We start from the raw sequence: 13,535 nt of genomic DNA, 5'->3' as shown, positions 1-13,535 counted from the left end.
CTCCAATCCTACCCCCCAACCCTAACCCTACCCCCAACCCTAACCCTAACCCTAACCCTAACCCTAACCCTAACCCTAATCCCAACCCTAACTCTAACCCCAACTCAAACCCTAACTTAGCCAGCGCCGCCACTGCCCGTCTTGGTCTGTCCATTCTGTCTACCGCCTGGGCCGAAACCAAACCTGGAGGACGGAGAGATAGAAAAAAATGAACATTTGTTCTTTATAATGACAGCAATTTTGCCATTAATACCACCTAGCTCTGTCCACTTGGTCCGCCGGTTGAGTTAGGAACCGCCCCTGACAAGGAGAGGTGAGAAAAAACATGATTAAATGTTTATAACACATGTTAATGATACAAACAGTGTGAATACTTACCTCAAATTGTCGAATCGGTCCGCCAATCGAGCTGGAAACCACCTGGAAGGACAGAGGGGGAAGAAAGAACATTGGTTCTATATAATTATAACAAAACTAATAATAAAGTATGGTTATTTAACCTAAATAACAATGATTATCATATCTGTTTAATTAATAAAAATTAAATAAGGTTATTTACCTATATCTCTCCATATAAATATTATAAATATCAGTAGAAAAATCCAAGCAGAAGTAGAGGTTCTAAAAAGAATATTTTTTCTTTTTTAAAAAATTGAAGGTGGAGCCTCTCCCTGTATAAAAAGGAGGCCACTGCAAGCAGACTCACACTTGATAGTTGAGCTGTGCAGCACACACCTCACAGCCATCGTGCTGAATACCTCTCACAATGATTATTTTATCAATTGGCATATTCTAAGGTTATTTAACCCACTGCTTGGTACTGATAAATTTGGTTTTCAGTGTTTTTCCAAATTTTGGCAGGTCAACGCCTGATGAAGGCTTGATAAAAGCCGAAACGTTGCAGCAACTGACCTGCCCATGTAATTGGCCATTTGGGGAGGAGGGCAGCAAGGTATCCACCTACCCCTCCCCCCAAAACACATTAAAAAATACTCATTCGGCCATTTAGGGATGTGAGGGCCGTAAGGTATCCACCTACCCCTCCACCCTAACTACAAAATTTTGATTGTGGGGATGTGAGGGCAGCAAGGTATCCACCTACCCCTCCATCCACCACAATCACAATCAAATTTCAATGATGGGAAAGTGAGGGCAAGGAAGGTATTCACCTCCACCTCCACCCAGAATAACCAAATTATTAATATTTGATATTACCTCAATTGTGAGGAATTTTTTGAACAGGGGACAGAACCTATTTGGACTGTCCCCGCCTGAAAAAACACTTAAACTCCATGTTTATGGTTTGAGACTCACGGCGGAGACGGTGGGACGATCGGGGTGGCATGTTAGGCAGGCCCGTGCACAACGTGAGTCCCTTAATTGGGACCACGGTCTGGGGACTCCAATCCTACCCCCCAACCCTAACCCTACCCCCAACCCTAACCCTAACCCTAACCCTAACCCTAACCCTAACCCTAATCCCAACCCTAACTCTAACCCCAACTCAAACCCTAACTTAGCCAGCGCCGCCACTGCCGTCTTGGTCTGTCCATTCTGTCTACCGCCTGGGCCGAAACCAAACCTGGAGGACGGAGAGATAGAAAAAAATGAACATTTGTTCTTTATAATGACAGCAATTTTGCCCATTAATACCACCTAGCTCTGTCCACTTGGTCCGCCGGTTGAGTTAGGAACCGCCCCTGACAAGGAGAGGTGAGAAAAAACATGATTAAATGTTTATAACACATGTTAATGATACAAACAGTGTGAATACTTACCTCGAATTGTCGAATCGGTCCGCCAATCGAGCTGGAAACCACCTGGAAGGACAGAGGGGGAAGAAAGAACATTGGTTCTATATAATTATAACAAAACTAATAATAAAGTATGGTTATTTAACCTAAATAACAATGATTATCATATCTGTTTAATTAATAAAAATTAAATAAGGTTATTTACCTATATCTCTCCATATAAATATTATAAATATCAGTAGAAAAATCCAAGCAGAAGTAGAGGTTCTAAAAAGAATATTTTTTCTTTTTTAAAAAATTGAAGGTGGAGCCTCTCCCTGTATAAAAAGGAGGCCACTGCAAGCAGACTCACACTTGATAGTTGAGCTGTGCAGCACACACCTCACAGCCATCGTGCTGAATACCTCTCACAATGATTATTTTATCAATTGGCATATTCTAAGGTTATTTAACCCACTGCTTGGTACTGATAAATTTGGTTTTCAGTGTTTTTCCAAATTTTGGCAGGTCAACGCCTGATGAAGGCTTGATAAAAGCCGAAACGTTGCAGCAACTGACCTGCCCATGTAATTGGCCATTTGGGGAGGAGGGCAGCAAGGTATCCACCTACCCCTCCCCCCAAAACACATTAAAAATACTCATTCGGCCATTTAGGGATGTGAGGGCCGTAAGGTATCCACCTACCCCTCCACCCTAACTACAAAATTTTGATTGTGGGGATGTGAGGGCAGCAAGGTATCCACCTACCCCTCCATCCACCACAATCACAATCAAATTTCAATGATGGGAAAGTGAGGGCAAGGAAGGTATTCACCTCCACCTCCACCCAGAATAACCAAAATTATTAATATTTGATATTACCTCAATTGTGAGGAATTTTTTGAACAGGGGACAGAACCTATTTGGACTGTCCCCGCCTGAAAAAACACTTAAACTCCATTGTTTATGGTTTGAGACTCACGGCGGAGACGGTGGGACGATCGGGGTGGCATGTTAGGCAGGCCCGTGCACAACGTGAGTCCCTTAATTGGGACCACGGTCTGGGGACTCCAATCCTACCCCCCAACCCTAACCCTACCCCCAACCCTAACCCTAACCCTAACCCTAACCCTAACCCTAACCCTAATCCCAACCCTAACTCTAACCCCAACTCAAACCCTAACTTAGCCAGCGCCGCCACTGCCGTCTTGGTCTGTCCATTCTGTCTACCGCCTGGGCCGAAACCAAACCTGGAGGACGGAGAGATAGAAAAAAATGAACATTTGTTCTTTATAATGACAGCAATTTTGCCCATTAATACCACCTAGCTCTGTCCACTTGGTCCGCCGGTTGAGTTAGGAACCGCCCCTGACAAGGAGAGGTGAGAAAAAACATGATTAAATGTTTATAACACATGTTAATGATACAAACAGTGTGAATACTTACCTCAAATTGTCGAATCGGTCCGCCAATCGAGCTGGAAACCACCTGGAAGGACAGAGGGGGAAGAAAGAACATTGGTTCTATATAATTATAACAAAACTAATAATAAAGTATGGTTATTTAACCTAAATAACAATGATTATCATATCTGTTTAATTAATAAAAATTAAATAAGGTTATTTACCTATATCTCTCCATATAAATATTATAAATATCAGTAGAAAAATCCAAGCAGAAGTAGAGGTTCTAAAAAGAATATTTTTTCTTTTTTAAAAAATTGAAGGTGGAGCCTCTCCCTGTATAAAAAGGAGGCCACTGCAAGCAGACTCACACTTGATAGTTGAGCTGTGCAGCACACACCTCACAGCCATCGTGCTGAATACCTCTCACAATGATTATTTTATCAATTGGCATATTCTAAGGTTATTTAACCCACTGCTTGGTACTGATAAATTTGGTTTTCAGTGTTTTTCCAAATTTTGGCAGGTCAACGCCTGATGAAGGCTTGATAAAAGCCGAAACGTTGCAGCAACTGACCTGCCCATGTAATTGGCCATTTGGGGAGGAGGGCAGCAAGGTATCCACCTACCCCTCCCCCCAAAACACATTAAAAATACTCATTCGGCCATTTAGGGATGTGAGGGCCGTAAGGTATCCACCTACCCCTCCACCCTAACTACAAAATTTTGATTGTGGGGATGTGAGGGCAGCAAGGTATCCACCTACCCCTCCATCCACCACAATCACAATCAAATTTCAATGATGGGAAAGTGAGGGCAAGGAAGGTATTCACCTCCACCTCCACCCAGAATAACCAAAATTATTAATATTTGATATTACCTCAATTGTGAGGAATTTTTTGAACAGGGGACAGAACCTATTTGGACTGTCCCCGCCTGAAAAAACACTTAAACTCCATTGTTTATGGTTTGAGACTCACGGCGGAGACGGTGGGACGATCGGGGTGGCATGTTAGGCAGGCCCGTGCACAACGTGAGTCCCTTAATTGGGACCACGGTCTGGGGACTCCAATCCTACCCCCCAACCCTAACCCTACCCCCAACCCTAACCCTAACCCTAACCCTAACCCTAACCCTAACCCTAATCCCAACCCTAACTCTAACCCCAACTCAAACCCTAACTTAGCCAGCGCCGCCACTGCCGTCTTGGTCTGTCCATTCTGTCTACCGCCTGGGCCGAAACCAAACCTGGAGGACGGAGAGATAGAAAAAAATGAACATTTGTTCTTTATAATGACAGCAATTTTGCCCATTAATACCACCTAGCTCTGTCCACTTGGTCCGCCGGTTGAGTTAGGAACCGCCCCTGACAAGGAGAGGTGAGAAAAAACATGATTAAATGTTTATAACACATGTTAATGATACAAACAGTGTGAATACTTACCTCAAATTGTCGAATCGGTCCGCCAATCGAGCTGGAAACCACCTGGAAGGACAGAGGGGGAAGAAAGAACATTGGTTCTATATAATTATAACAAAACTAATAATAAAGTATGGTTATTTAACCTAAATAACAATGATTATCATATCTGTTTAATTAATAAAAATTAAATAAGGTTATTTACCTATATCTCTCCATATAAATATTATAAATATCAGTAGAAAAATCCAAGCAGAAGTAGAGGTTCTAAAAAGAATATTTTTTCTTTTTTAAAAATTGAAGGTGGAGCCTCTCCCTGTATAAAAAGGAGGCCACTGCAAGCAGACTCACACTTGATAGTTGAGCTGTGCAGCACACACCTCACAGCCATCGTGCTGAATACCTCTCACAATGATTATTTTATCAATTGGCATATTCTAAGGTTATTTAACCCACTGCTTGGTACTGATAAATTTGGTTTTCAGTGTTTTTCCAAATTTTGGCAGGTCAACGCCTGATGAAGGCTTGATAAAAGCCGAAACGTTGCAGCAACTGACCTGCCCATGTAATTGGCCATTTGGGGAGGAGGGCAGCAAGGTATCCACCTACCCCTCCCCCCAAAACACATTAAAAATACTCATTCGGCCATTTAGGGATGTGAGGGCCGTAAGGTATCCACCTACCCCTCCACCCTAACTACAAAATTTTGATTGTGGGGATGTGAGGGCAGCAAGGTATCCACCTACCCCTCCATCCACCACAATCACAATCAAATTTCAATGATGGGAAAGTGAGGGCAAGGAAGGTATTCACCTCCACCTCCACCCAGAATAACCAAAATTATTAATATTTGATATTACCTCAATTGTGAGGAATTTTTTGAACAGGGGACAGAACCTATTTGGACTGTCCCCGCCTGAAAAAACACTTAAACTCCATTGTTTATGGTTTGAGACTCACGGCGGAGACGGTGGGACGATCGGGGTGGCATGTTAGGCAGGCCCGTGCACAACGTGAGTCCCTTAATTGGGACCACGGTCTGGGGACTCCAATCCTACCCCCCAACCCTAACCCTACCCCCAACCCTAACCCTAACCCTAACCCTAACCCTAACCCTAACCCTAATCCCAACCCTAACTCTAACCCCAACTCAAACCCTAACTTAGCCAGCGCCGCCACTGCCGTCTTGGTCTGTCCATTCTGTCTACCGCCTGGGCCGAAACCAAACCTGGAGGACGGAGAGATAGAAAAAAATGAACATTTGTTCTTTATAATGACAGCAATTTTGCCCATTAATACCACCTAGCTCTGTCCACTTGGTCCGCCGGTTGAGTTAGGAACCGCCCCTGACAAGGAGAGGTGAGAAAAAACATGATTAAATGTTTATAACACATGTTAATGATACAAACAGTGTGAATACTTACCTCAAATTGTCGAATCGGTCCGCCAATCGAGCTGGAAACCACCTGGAAGGACAGAGGGGGAAGAAAGAACATTGGTTCTATATAATTATAACAAAACTAATAATAAAGTATGGTTATTTAACCTAAATAACAATGATTATCATATCTGTTTAATTAATAAAAATTAAATAAGGTTATTTACCTATATCTCTCCATATAAATATTATAAATATCAGTAGAAAAATCCAAGCAGAAGTAGAGGTTCTAAAAAGAATATTTTTTCTTTTTTAAAAAATTGAAGGTGGAGCCTCTCCCTGTATAAAAAGGAGGCCACTGCAAGCAGACTCACACTTGATAGTTGAGCTGTGCAGCACACACCTCACAGCCATCGTGCTGAATACCTCTCACAATGATTATTTTATCAATTGGCATATTCTAAGGTTATTTAACCCACTGCTTGGTACTGATAAATTTGGTTTTCAGTGTTTTTCCAAATTTTGGCAGGTCAACGCCTGATGAAGGCTTGATAAAAGCCGAAACGTTGCAGCAACTGACCTGCCCATGTAATTGGCCATTTGGGGAGGAGGGCAGCAAGGTATCCACCTACCCCTCCCCCCAAAACACATTAAAAATACTCATTCGGCCATTTAGGGATGTGAGGGCCGTAAGGTATCCACCTACCCCTCCACCCTAACTACAAAATTTTGATTGTGGGGATGTGAGGGCAGCAAGGTATCCACCTACCCCTCCATCCACCACAATCACAATCAAATTTCAATGATGGGAAAGTGAGGGCAAGGAAGGTATTCACCTCCACCTCCACCCAGAATAACCAAAATTATTAATATTTGATATTACCTCAATTGTGAGGAATTTTTTGAACAGGGGACAGAACCTATTTGGACTGTCCCCGCCTGAAAAAACACTTAAACTCCATTGTTTATGGTTTGAGACTCACGGCGGAGACGGTGGGACGATCGGGGTGGCATGTTAGGCAGGCCCGTGCACAACGTGAGTCCCTTAATTGGGACCACGGTCTGGGGACTCCAATCCTACCCCCCAACCCTAACCCTACCCCCAACCCTAACCCTAACCCTAACCCTAACCCTAACCCTAACCCTAATCCCAACCCTAACTCTAACCCCAACTCAAACCCTAACTTAGCCAGCGCCGCCACTGCCGTCTTGGTCTGTCCATTCTGTCTACCGCCTGGGCCGAAACCAAACCTGGAGGACGGAGAGATAGAAAAAAATGAACATTTGTTCTTTATAATGACAGCAATTTTGCCCATTAATACCACCTAGCTCTGTCCACTTGGTCCGCCGGTTGAGTTAGGAACCGCCCCTGACAAGGAGAGGTGAGAAAAAACATGATTAAATGTTTATAACACATGTTAATGATACAAACAGTGTGAATACTTACCTCAAATTGTCGAATCGGTCCGCCAATCGAGCTGGAAACCACCTGGAAGGACAGAGGGGGAAGAAAGAACATTGGTTCTATATAATTATAACAAAACTAATAATAAAGTATGGTTATTTAACCTAAATAACAATGATTATCATATCTGTTTAATTAATAAAAATTAAATAAGGTTATTTACCTATATCTCTCCATATAAATATTATAAATATCAGTAGAAAAATCCAAGCAGAAGTAGAGGTTCTAAAAAGAATATTTTTTCTTTTTTAAAAAATTGAAGGTGGAGCCTCTCCCTGTATAAAAAGGAGGCCACTGCAAGCAGACTCACACTTGATAGTTGAGCTGTGCAGCACACACCTCACAGCCATCGTGCTGAATACCTCTCACAATGATTATTTTATCAATTGGCATATTCTAAGGTTATTTAACCCACTGCTTGGTACTGATAAATTTGGTTTTCAGTGTTTTTCCAAATTTTGGCAGGTCAACGCCTGATGAAGGCTTGATAAAAGCCGAAACGTTGCAGCAACTGACCTGCCCATGTAATTGGCCATTTGGGGAGGAGGGCAGCAAGGTATCCACCTACCCCTCCCCCCAAAACACATTAAAAATACTCATTCGGCCATTTAGGGATGTGAGGGCCGTAAGGTATCCACCTACCCCTCCACCCTAACTACAAAATTTTGATTGTGGGGATGTGAGGGCAGCAAGGTATCCACCTACCCCTCCATCCACCACAATCACAATCAAATTTCAATGATGGGAAAGTGAGGGCAAGGAAGGTATTCACCTCCACCTCCACCCAGAATAACCAAAATTATTAATATTTGATATTACCTCAATTGTGAGGAATTTTTTGAACAGGGGACAGAACCTATTTGGACTGTCCCCGCCTGAAAAAACACTTAAACTCCATTGTTTATGGTTTGAGACTCACGGCGGAGACGGTGGGACGATCGGGGTGGCATGTTAGGCAGGCCCGTGCACAACGTGAGTCCCTTAATTGGGACCACGGTCTGGGGACTCCAATCCTACCCCCCAACCCTAACCCTACCCCCAACCCTAACCCTAACCCTAACCCTAACCCTAACCCTAACCCTAATCCCAACCCTAACTCTAACCCCAACTCAAACCCTAACTTAGCCAGCGCCGCCACTGCCGTCTTGGTCTGTCCATTCTGTCTACCGCCTGGGCCGAAACCAAACCTGGAGGACGGAGAGATAGAAAAAAATGAACATTTGTTCTTTATAATGACAGCAATTTTGCCCATTAATACCACCTAGCTCTGTCCACTTGGTCCGCCGGTTGAGTTAGGAACCGCCCCTGACAAGGAGAGGTGAGAAAAAACATGATTAAATGTTTATAACACATGTTAATGATACAAACAGTGTGAATACTTACCTCAAATTGTCGAATCGGTCCGCCAATCGAGCTGGAAACCACCTGGAAGGACAGAGGGGGAAGAAAGAACATTGGTTCTATATAATTATAACAAAACTAATAATAAAGTATGGTTATTTAACCTAAATAACAATGATTATCATATCTGTTTAATTAATAAAAATTAAATAAGGTTATTTACCTATATCTCTCCATATAAATATTATAAATATCAGTAGAAAAATCCAAGCAGAAGTGGAGGTTCTAAAAAGAATATTTTTTCTTTTTAAAAATTGAAGGTGGAGCCTCTCCCTGTATAAAAAGGAGGCCACTGCAAGCAGACTCACACTTGATAGTTGAGCTGTGCAGCACACACCTCACAGCCATCGTGCTGAATACCTCTCACAATGATTATTTTATCAATTGGCATATTCTAAGGTTATTTAACCCACTGCTTGGTACTGATAAATTTGGTTTTCAGTGTTTTTCCAAATTTTGGCAGGTCAACGCCTGATGAAGGCTTGATAAAAGCCGAAACGTTGCAGCAACTGACCTGCCCATGTAATTGGCCATTTGGGGAGGAGGGCAGCAAGGTATCCACCTACCCCTCCCCCCAAAACACATTAAAAATACTCATTCGGCCATTTAGGGATGTGAGGGCCGTAAGGTATCCACCTACCCCTCCACCCTAACTACAAAATTTTGATTGTGGGGATGTGAGGGCAGCAAGGTATCCACCTACCCCTCCATCCACCACAATCACAATCAAATTTCAATGATGGGAAAGTGAGGGCAAGGAAGGTATTCACCTCCACCTCCACCCAGAATAACCAAAATTATTAATATTTGATATTACCTCAATTGTGAGGAATTTTTTGAACAGGGGACAGAACCTATTTGGACTGTCCCCGCCTGAAAAAACACTTAAACTCCATTGTTTATGGTTTGAGACTCACGGCGGAGACGGTGGGACGATCGGGGTGGCATGTTAGGCAGGCCCGTGCACAACGTGAGTCCCTTAATTGGGACCACGGTCTGGGGACTCCAATCCTACCCCCCAACCCTAACCCTACCCCCAACCCTAACCCTAACCCTAACCCTAACCCTAACCCTAACCCTAATCCCAACCCTAACTCTAACCCCAACTCAAACCCTAACTTAGCCAGCGCCGCCACTGCCGTCTTGGTCTGTCCATTCTGTCTACCGCCTGGGCCGAAACCAAACCTGGAGGACGGAGAGATAGAAAAAAATGAACATTTGTTCTTTATAATGACAGCAATTTTGCCCATTAATACCACCTAGCTCTGTCCACTTGGTCCGCCGGTTGAGTTAGGAACCGCCCCTGACAAGGAGAGGTGAGAAAAAACATGATTAAATGTTTATAACACATGTTAATGATACAAACAGTGTGAATACTTACCTCAAATTGTCGAATCGGTCCGCCAATCGAGCTGGAAACCACCTGGAAGGACAGAGGGGGAAGAAAGAACATTGGTTCTATATAATTATAACAAAACTAATAATAAAGTATGGTTATTTAACCTAAATAACAATGATTATCATATCTGTTTAATTAATAAAAATTAAATAAGGTTATTTACCTATATCTCTCCATATAAATATTATAAATATCAGTAGAAAAATCCAAGCAGAAGTGGAGGTTCTAAAAAGAATATTTTTTCTTTTTAAAAATTGAAGGTGGAGCCTCTCCCTGTATAAAAAGGAGGCCACTGCAAGCAGACTCACACTTGATAGTTGAGCTGTGCAGCACACACCTCACAGCCATCGTGCTGAATACCTCTCACAATGATTATTTTATCAATTGGCATATTCTAAGGTTATTTAACCCACTGCTTGGTACTGATAAATTTGGTTTTCAGTGTTTTTCCAAATTTTGGCAGGTCAACGCCTGATGAAGGCTTGATAAAAGCCGAAACGTTGCAGCAACTGACCTGCCCATGTAATTGGCCATTTGGGGAGGAGGGCAGCAAGGTATCCACCTACCCCTCCCCCCAAAACACATTAAAAATACTCATTCGGCCATTTAGGGATGTGAGGGCCGTAAGGTATCCACCTACCCCTCCACCCTAACTACAAAATTTTGATTGTGGGGATGTGAGGGCAGCAAGGTATCCACCTACCCCTCCATCCACCACAATCACAATCAAATTTCAATGATGGGAAAGTGAGGGCAAGGAAGGTATTCACCTCCACCTCCACCCAGAATAACCAAAATTATTAATATTTGATATTACCTCAATTGTGAGGAATTTTTTGAACAGGGGACAGAACCTATTTGGACTGTCCCCGCCTGAAAAAACACTTAAACTCCATTGTTTATGGTTTGAGACTCACGGCGGAGACGGTGGGACGATCGGGGTGGCATGTTAGGCAGGCCCGTGCACAACGTGAGTCCCTTAATTGGGACCACGGTCTGGGGACTCCAATCCTACCCCCCAACCCTAACCCTACCCCCAACCCTAACCCTAACCCTAACCCTAACCCTAACCCTAACCCTAATCCCAACCCTAACTCTAACCCCAACTCAAACCCTAACTTAGCCAGCGCCGCCACTGCCGTCTTGGTCTGTCCATTCTGTCTACCGCCTGGGCCGAAACCAAACCTGGAGGACGGAGAGATAGAAAAAAATGAACATTTGTTCTTTATAATGACAGCAATTTTGCCCATTAATACCACCTAGCTCTGTCCACTTGGTCCGCCGGTTGAGTTAGGAACCGCCCCTGACAAGGAGAGGTGAGAAAAAACATGATTAAATGTTTATAACACATGTTAATGATACAAACAGTGTGAATACTTACCTCAAATTGTCGAATCGGTCCGCCAATCGAGCTGGAAACCACCTGGAAGGACAGAGGGGGAAGAAAGAACATTGGTTCTATATAATTATAACAAAACTAATAATAAAGTATGGTTATTTAACCTAAATAACAATGATTATCATATCTGTTTAATTAATAAAAATTAAATAAGGTTATTTACCTATATCTCTCCATATAAATATTATAAATATCAGTAGAAAAATCCAAGCAGAAGTAGAGGTTCTAAAAAGAATATTTTTTCTTTTTTAAAAAATTGAAGGTGGAGCCTCTCCCTGTATAAAAAGGAGGCCACTGCAAGCAGACTCACACTTGATAGTTGAGCTGTGCAGCACACACCTCACAGCCATCGTGCTGAATACCTCTCACAATGATTATTTTATCAATTGGCATATTCTAAGGTTATTTAACCCACTGCTTGGTACTGATAAATTTGGTTTTCAGTGTTTTTCCAAATTTTGGCAGGTCAACGCCTGATGAAGGCTTGATAAAAGCCGAAACGTTGCAGCAACTGACCTGCCCATGTAATTGGCCATTTGGGGAGGAGGGCAGCAAGGTATCCACCTACCCCTCCCCCCAAAACACATTAAAAATACTCATTCGGCCATTTAGGGATGTGAGGGCCGTAAGGTATCCACCTACCCCTCCACCCTAACTACAAAATTTTGATTGTGGGGATGTGAGGGCAGCAAGGTATCCACCTACCCCTCCATCCACCACAATCACAATCAAATTTCAATGATGGGAAAGTGAGGGCAAGGAAGGTATTCACCTCCACCTCCACCCAGAATAACCAAAATTATTAATATTTGATATTACCTCAATTGTGAGGAATTTTTTGAACAGGGGACAGAACCTATTTGGACTGTCCCCGCCTGAAAAAACACTTAAACTCCATTGTTTATGGTTTGAGACTCACGGCGGAGACGGTGGGACGATCGGGGTGGCATGTTAGGCAGGCCCGTGCACAACGTGAGTCCCTTAATTGGGACCACGGTCTGGGGACTCCAATCCTACCCCCCAACCCTAACCCTACCCCCAACCCTAACCCTAACCCTAACCCTAACCCTAACCCTAACCCTAATCCCAACCCTAACTCTAACCCCAACTCAAACCCTAACTTAGCCAGCGCCGCCACTGCCGTCTTGGTCTGTCCATTCTGTCTACCGCCTGGGCCGAAACCAAACCTGGAGGACGGAGAGATAGAAAAAAATGAACATTTGTTCTTTATAATGACAGCAATTTTGCCCATTAATACCACCTAGCTCTGTCCACTTGGTCCGCCGGTTGAGTTAGGAACCGCCCCTGACAAGGAGAGGTGAGAAAAAACATGATTAAATGTTTATAACACATGTTAATGATACAAACAGTGTGAATACTTACCTCAAATTGTCGAATCGGTCCGCCAATCGAGCTGGAAACCACCTGGAAGGACAGAGGGGGAAGAAAGAACATTGGTTCTATATAATTATAACAAAACTAATAATAAAGTATGGTTATTTAACCTAAATAACAATGATTATCATATCTGTTTAATTAATAAAAATTAAATAAGGTTATTTACCTATATCTCTCCATATAAATATTATAAATATCAGTAGAAAAATCCAAGCAGAAGTAGAGGTTCTAAAAAGAATATTTTTTCTTTTTTAAAAATTGAAGGTGGAGCCTCTCCCTGTATAAAAAGGAGGCCACTGCAAGCAGACTCACACTTGATAGTTGAGCTGTGCAGCACACACCTCACAGCCATCGTGCTGAATACCTCTCACAATGATTATTTTATCAATTGGCATATTCTAAGGTTATTTAACCCACTGCTTGGTACTGATAAATTTGGTTTTCAGTGTTTTTCCAAATTTTGGCAGGTCAACGCCTGATGAAGGCTTGATAAAAGCCGAAACGTTGCAGCAACTGACCTGCCCATGTAATTGGCCATT

Source organism: Tachysurus fulvidraco, unplaced genomic scaffold (genome assembly GCF_022655615.1).
Source record: "Tachysurus fulvidraco isolate hzauxx_2018 unplaced genomic scaffold, HZAU_PFXX_2.0 HiC_scaffold_42_np12, whole genome shotgun sequence".
Taxonomy (NCBI): domain Eukaryota; kingdom Metazoa; phylum Chordata; class Actinopteri; order Siluriformes; family Bagridae; genus Tachysurus; species Tachysurus fulvidraco.
This window is presented reverse-complemented; position numbering follows the sequence as displayed.